Source organism: Hemitrygon akajei, chromosome 6 (genome assembly GCF_048418815.1).
Source record: "Hemitrygon akajei chromosome 6, sHemAka1.3, whole genome shotgun sequence".
NCBI lineage: Eukaryota > Metazoa > Chordata > Chondrichthyes > Myliobatiformes > Dasyatidae > Hemitrygon > Hemitrygon akajei.
This window is the reverse complement of record NC_133129.1, coordinates 43,337,311-43,345,131: the sequence shown is the minus strand read 5'-3', so window position 1 is coordinate 43,345,131 and position 7,821 is coordinate 43,337,311.

The window sequence follows — 7,821 nt, the reverse complement described above, 5'->3', positions numbered from 1 at the left end:
GACTGCAAGTCAATTGCAGCTGTCTGCTTTTTCCACTGACACTATTTCAACTGCTATTTTGAATGTAAGTTTCAAGAGCCATTTTTGAATGCTTTATTTTAAGATTCCATAATGAAATGACTTCTTAGTACATCATTAAGCCCATTACCAAATTGACAATCCTCAATCTCTCCAATTCAGCCATGTGCGCTGAAACGGACGCTCCTTCTCTTTGATTCCGCTTCTGAAACCAAATTGTTCTGCATCCAACAGTAGCTTTGGTTCTAAATGCTTCTGTATTACTTCAACAATATCAGCAAATCTCATTTCTGAAGTTTTAGTTGGAGCAGTCAAATCTCAAAGCAAGTTGTTTGTCTTTAAACACAAACAGGAGAAGATCTGCAGATACTGGAAATCCAAGCAACACACACAAAATGCTGGAGGAACTCAGCAGACCAGGCAGCATCTATGGAAATAAGTACAGTAGATGTTTTGGCCTGAGACCCTTCGGCAGGACTGGAAAAAAAAGACGAGGAGTAGATATGAAAGATGGGAAGAGGAGGGAGAGAAACACAAAGTGATAGGTGAAACCGGGAGGGGGAGGGATGAAGTAAAGAGCTGGGAAGTTGATTGGTGAAAGAGATATAGGGCTGGAGAAGGGGGAGTCCAATAGGAGAGAACAGAAAGCTGTGGATGAAAGAAAAAGGGGGAGGAGCACCAGAGGGAGGGGTTGGGCAGGAAATAAGGTGAGAGAGGGGAAATGGGATGGGGAATGGAGAAGGAGAGTGGCGGGTGGGGGACATTACCAGAAGTTTGAGAAATCGATGTTCATGCCATCGGGTTGGAGGCTACCTAGAAGGAATATAATCTGTTGTATTCTGAGTGTGGCCTCATCTCAACAGTAGAGGAGGCCATGGATTGACATATTGGAATTGAAATGGGATGTGGAATTAAAATGGGTAGCCACTGGGAGATCCCACTTCTTCTGAAGGACAGAGTGTAGGTGTTCGGTGAAGCGGTCTCCCAATCTACATCAGGTCTCACAAATATACAAGAGGCCATACCAGGAACATTGGACACAGTATATGACCCCCAACAGACTCACAGGTGAAGTGTTGCATCACCTGGAAGGATCTATTTAGGGTCCTGAATGGTAGTGAGGGAGGAGGTGTAGGGGCAAGTGTAGCACTTGTTCTGTTTGCAAGGAAATGTGCCAGGAGGATGATCAGTGGAGAGGGATGAATGAACAAGGGAGTTATGTAGGGAGCGATCCCTGAGGAAAGCAGGAAGTCAGTGGGGGGGGGGGATATGCTTGGTGGTGGGATTCAGTTGGATGTGGTGGAAGTTTTGGAGAATTAAATGCTGGACGTGGAGGCTGGTGAGGTGGTAGGTGAGGACAAGAGGAACCCTAACCCAGGTAGGGTGGTGGGAGGTAAGAGCAGACATGCATGAAATGCAAGAGATGCGGTTGAGGGCAGTGTTGATGGCGGAGGAAGGGAAGCCCCTTTCTTTGAAAGAAGAGGACATTTCCTTCATTCTAGAATGAAAAGCCTCATCCTGAGAGCAGCTGCAATGTAGATGGAGGAAATGAGATGGGGGGGGGGGGGCGGATGGCGTTTTTACAAGTGAGGGTGGGAAGAGGTATAGTCCAGGCAGCTGTGAGAGTCCACGGATTTATAATAGACATCAATAGATAAGCTGTCTCCAGCAATCGAGATACAGAGATCGAGAAAAGAGAGGGAAGTGTTGGAGATAGACTAGATAATAGAAGCAGCACCAATATAGCCATCGATGTAGCGTAGGAAAAGTGGGGGACGGATGCCAGTGCAGGCATGGGACATAGACTATTCCACTTAGCCAATAAAAAGGCAGACATAGCTGGGACCCATGCAAGGGCCCATGGTTACACCTTTTGTTTGAAAGAAGTGGGAGGAGCCAAAAGGAGAAATTATTGAGAGTGAGGACAAGTTCCTCTAGATGGAGGAGAGTGGTGATGGAGGGGAACTGGTTGGGTCTGGTGCCTGGAAAGAAATGGAGAGCTTTAAGGCCTTCCTGGTGGGGGATGAGGGTGCATAGGGACTGGACATCCATATTGAAAATGAGATGATGGGGGCCAGGGAACTTGAAATCATGGAAAAGATCCAGAGCATGTGAAGTGTCATGGATGTAGGTGGGAAGGGACTGAACTAGCAGGAATAAAAGTTGAGGTATACAGACATGAGTTCAGTGGGACAGGAACAAGCTGAAACAATGGGTCTACCTGAACAAGCACGTGTGTGGTGTGGGAACTATGAGGTTGGTGGCAGTGGATGTTGTGGGACACAATGACCTGGTGCTCTTAGTGGAATCCTGTTCAAGGAGTAAATAACAGGAGGTGTCCGAGAGTCGTCGCTAGGCCGCAGCAAGGTAAGGGTCAGTCCGCTGGACTACTACAGCACCCCCTTTATCTGCAGGTTTGACGGTGAGATTAGGATTAGTGTGGAGGGAGAGGAAAGCTGAGTGTTTGGAAGGGGAGAGGTTGGAATTGGAGAGAGGATAATGAAGTCAAGCCAGTTGATGTCCCATTGGCTTCTGGTGTGGTCTCCTGTGTATCGGTGAGATCCTGCATAGATTGGGAGATCAATTCATCAAGCACCTACATTACGCCTGCCAGAAGAAGTGAGATCTCTCAGTGGCCACCCATTTTAATTCAACTTCCCACTACCGATTGGTTAAGTCAATCCATGGCCTCCTATGGTGTTGAAATGAGGCCACACTCAGGCTGGAGGAACAACACCATATATTCCATCTGGGAAGACGATTTCTTGAACTTCCAGTAATATCTCTCCTCTCCCCCTCCCACTTCACCATTCCCTGTCCCATTTTCCCCCTCTCAGCTTATCTCCTTGCTTGCCCATCATCTCCCTCTGGTGCTCCTCCGCCCTTTTCTTCCATGGCCTGCTGTCTTCCCATATCAGATTCCTCCTTCTCTAGCCCTGTATCTCCTTCACAAATCAACTTCCAGCTCTTTACTTCATCCCACACCCCTCTAGGTTTCACCTATCACCTTGTGTTTCTCTCGCCCCTCCTCCCATCTCTTAAATCTACTCCTCAGCTTTTTTTCTCCAACCTGTGAAGGGTCTCGGCTCTAAATGCCGACTGTACTTTTTTCCCATAGATGCTGCCTGACCTGTTGAGTACCTCCAGCATTTTGTGTGTTACTTGTATTTAAACCCAATGCACTTAGCAAAATTGACTATTTCATTTGCTTCAAAATATTGTTCCAATAGTATACATAAGTCAATGACCCATTTGTGTAATCAAACTCATCAGTCTCTCCGATGTAGCCAGCCATTTCTGATTTTTAAAATTATTGCTATCACACGATACACAAACATGTAAATTTTTCTATTTTCTGATTTAAAAAAAAATTCAATCGTATCTTCCATCCCGAAGAACACGTGCTGCACTTGAACAGGTTAGTCGCCATCTCAGGTTCATTTTAAAAATATCTTGTCACCAATGTTATGTTTAGTAACTTCAAAACATTAAACTACTTCAAAAGTAGACACAGGAGTCCGAAATGTGGATCAAACTTTGAGTTTACTTTAAGCGAGGTGAGCGTGTGTCACATGGCTGTGTGATGACGTATGCAGTTAACACATTTTTACATAAGACTCTCAGACCGTACGATACAGGAGCAGAAATAGGCCATTTGGCCCATCAGGTCTGCTCCGCCATTTCATCATGGCTGATCCATTTTTCCTCTTAGCCCCATCTTCCTGCCTTTCCTCCCATATCCCTTCATGCCCTGACAAATCAAGACTCTATCAACCTCTGCATTAATAAACATTTAGATTTGGCCTTCACAGCTGCCCGTGTCAAGTAGTTCCAGAGCTTCATCAATGGAATACCTGGTAAGGCTCTGAAAACCTGTACCAACCAACTAGCGGGAATATTCAAGGGCATTTTCAACCTCTCACTACTACTAGTGGAAATTCCCACTTGCTTCAAAAAGGCAACAATTATATCAGTGCCAAAGAAGAATATTATGGGTTGCCTTAATGACTATTGCCCGATAGCACTGACATCAACAGTGATGAAATGTTTTGAGAAGTTGGTCATGACTAGATGACTCCTGCCTCAGCAAGGTCCTGGACCCATTGCAATTTGCCAATCGCCACAATAGGTCAATGTCTCTCCATATGGCTCTAGACCACCTAGACAACACAAACATCTATGTCAGGTGAACAGCATCGACTGTAGCTCAGCATTTAATACCATCATTCCCACAATCCTGATTGAGAAGATGCAGAACCTGGGCCTCTGTACCTCCCTCTGAAGTTGGATCCTCGACTTCCTAACTGGAAGACCACAATCTGTGTGGATTAGTGATAACATATCCTCCTCGCTGATGATCAACACTGGTGCATCTCAGGGGTGTGTGCTTAGCCCACTGCTCTACTCTCTATATAAACATGACTGTGTGGCTTGGCATAGCCCAAATACCATCTATAAATTTGCTGACTATGCAACCATTGTTGGTAGAATCTCAGGTGGTGACGAGAGGGTGTACAGGAGTGATATATGCCAATTAGTGGAATGGTGCCACAGCAACAACCTTGCACTCAATGTTAGTAAGACGAAAGAGCTGATTGTGGACTTCAGGAAGGGTAAGGTAAGACAGCGGCTATACTTTATTAGGAGTTTGAAGAGATTTAGCATGTCAACAAATACACTGTAAAACTTACACAGTTGTATCATGGAGAGCATTCTGACATGCTGCATCACGGTCTGGTATGGAGGGGCTACCGCACAGGACCAAACAAAGCTGCAGAAGGTTGTAAATCTAGTTAGCACCAGCTTGGGTATTAGCTTACAAAGTACCCAAGACACCTTTAGGGAGCGATGTCTCAGAAAGTCAGCGTCCATTATTAAGGACCTCCAGCACCCAGGGAATGCCCTTTTCTCACTATTACCATCAGGTAGTGGGTACAGGAGCCTGAAGGCACACACTCAAGTGATTCAGGAACAGCTTCTTCCCCTCTGCCATCGGATTCCTAAATGGACATTGAAACTTTGGACACTACCTCACTTTTTAAAAAATATACAGTATTTCTGTTTTTGCACTTTTTTTGTAATCTATTCAATATACGTAATTGATTTACTTGTTTATTTGTTGTTATTTTTTATTTTATTGATTATTATTTTTTTCTCTCTCTACTAGACTATGTATTGCATTGAACTGCTGCTGCTAAGTTAACAAATTTCATGTCGCAAACCAGTGATAATAAACCTGATTCTGATTCACTGTCTGGCTGATGCACCATCAATAACTCTTGGAGATGGGAGGTGAATGATAGGCTTTTATTAGCTGCAAGAGACCACGATTAGCAGCAAGAGACCACCACACAACATCCTGGAGACTGAGGGAGGAGCAGTGCCTCCAATTGCCTTTATACAGGGGTCTGTGGGAGGAGCCATAGGAGCAGTCAGCAGAGGGGCGTGTCCAGACAGGTATATGTGGTTCACCACATTCACCCTCCGTTTGTTTTAAAAGAGAGTCCCCACGGGGCAAAGTTTCTTACAAGTATATTTACAGGTTAAGTCTATCAGGTGGTCGAATCTGTTGCTGCGATCTATGTAGCACCGGCGGTGATTGCACCGGTGACGGTGGTTGTGCTGGTTCCGGCCTGACTTGAGGTTCCAGCCCATTAGGCGTCAGTAATCCCTCATGCGTGTGCGAGGCGCCCGGTATGGGAGTGTTGTGAGGAGTTTGTGTAGGGCTTGGTGTGCGTGGTGTCAGGTGGGTATACACCTCGGTGGGTACGGGATTCATAGTCACCGTGGAGTGTTCGGGGTAGGGGTCTGGTGCTCCTGCGGGCGCCAGGTCGCGGACGGAGACTGTGTCCTCCCGCCCATCAGGTAAGACCACGTAGGCATACTGGGGGTTTGCATGAAGTAGGTGAACCCTCTCGACCATCGGGGAGTATTTATTGCTCCTCGCATGTTTCCAGAGCAGCACTGGCCCTGGGGACGTCAGCCAAGCCAGTAGGGTGGTTCCAGTGGCAGACTTCCTGGGAAAAGAAAAGAGTCGCTCATGAGGGGTGGCATTGGTGGACGTGCATAACAGGGAGCAGATAGAGTGGAGTGCCTCAGGGAGGACCTCCTGCCAGCGAGAGACCGGCAATCCCTTTGACTTAAGGGCTAAGAGTGTGGCCTTCCACATAGTGGCATTCTCCCTCTCCACCTGTCCATTCCCCCGGGGATTATAGCTCGTGGTCCTACTAGTAGCAATGCCCCTAGCCAGCAGGTACTGGCGCAGCTCGTCACTCATAAAGGAGGACCCTCTATCACTGTGGGTATAGCAGGGATATCCGAACAGAGTGAAGAGCTGGCGCAGGGCTTTTATGACGGATGTGTCAGTGGTATCGGGGCAAGGGATGGCAAAGGGGAACCGCGAGTGCTTGTCGATTATGTTGAGAAAGTAGACATTGCGGTCGGTAGAGGGAAGGGGGCCCTTAAAGTTGACACTCAGTCGCTCAAAGGGGCGGGTGGCCTTGATAAGTTGTGCCTTTTCAGGGTGGTAGAAGTGCGGTTTGCACTCAGCGCAGACTTGGCAGTCCCTGGTCATCGTCCTGATGTCCTCAAGGGAGTAAGGCGGGTTCCGGGCTTTCACGAAATGGTAAAATCGGGTGACCCCCGGGTGGCAAAGATCTGTATGGAGGGCGCATAGCCGGTCGAGCTGCGTGCTGGCACACTCTCCCCAGGATAGGGCATCAGGGGGCTCATTGAGCCTTCCAGGCCGGTACAGGATATCATAGTTGTAGGTGGAGAGTTCCATTCTCCACCGCAATATTTTATCATTTTTGATTTTGCCCCGTTGTTTGTTTCCTAAACATGAACGCAATGGGGTGCCGGTCAGTCAGCAAGGTGAACCTTTTGCCGGCGAGATAGTGCCTCCAGTGCCTAATAGCTTCCACTATGGCCTGGGCTTCTTTCTCCACCGCGGAGTGCCAAATTTCAGGGCCTTGAAGGGTATGAGAGAAGAATGCTACTGGCCTTCCTGCCTGATTGAAGGTAGCAGCCAGCACGAAGTCGGAGGTGGTACTCTCTACTTGGAAGGGAATGGTCTCATCCACCGCATGCATCATTACTTTGGCAATGTCCCCTTTAATGCGGCTGAAGGCCGCACGGGCCTCGGCTGAGAGGGGAAATGCAGTGGACTTGACCAGGGGGCAGGCCTTGTCTGCGTAGTGAGGGACCCGTTGGGCGTAATAGGAAAAGAAGCCCAGGCACTGTTTGAGGGCTCTGAGGGTGGTGGGAAGAGGGAGTTCCAACAGGGGGCGCATACGGTCGGGGTCAGGGCCAATGACCCCATTCTCCACGACATACCCAAGAATAGCAAGTTGGGTGGTTCCAAACACACACTTGTCCCTGTTATAAGTGAGGTTAAGAGCTTTGGCCGCTTGGAAAAATCGTTGGAGGTTAGTGTCGTGATCCTGCCAGTCGTGACCGCAGATGGTGATGTTATCGATATGGGAACGTGGCCTTCAGTTGGCACTGGTCCACCATCTGGTCCATTTCCCTCTGGAAGACAGAGACACCATTCGTGACACCGAAGGGGAGCACAGGAAGTGATAGAGCCTGCCGCCCACCTCGAAGGTGGTGTAGAGGCGGTCCTCCGGGCAGATGGGGAGCTGATGGTAAGCGGATTTCAGGTCTATGGTCAAGTACACCTTGTACTGAGCTATCTGATTGCCCATATCAGCGATGCGGGGTAGGGGGTACGCGTCAAGCTGCGTGAACCTATTGATGGTCTGGCTATAGACCACGACCATCCTATTTTTCTGCCCTGTCCAA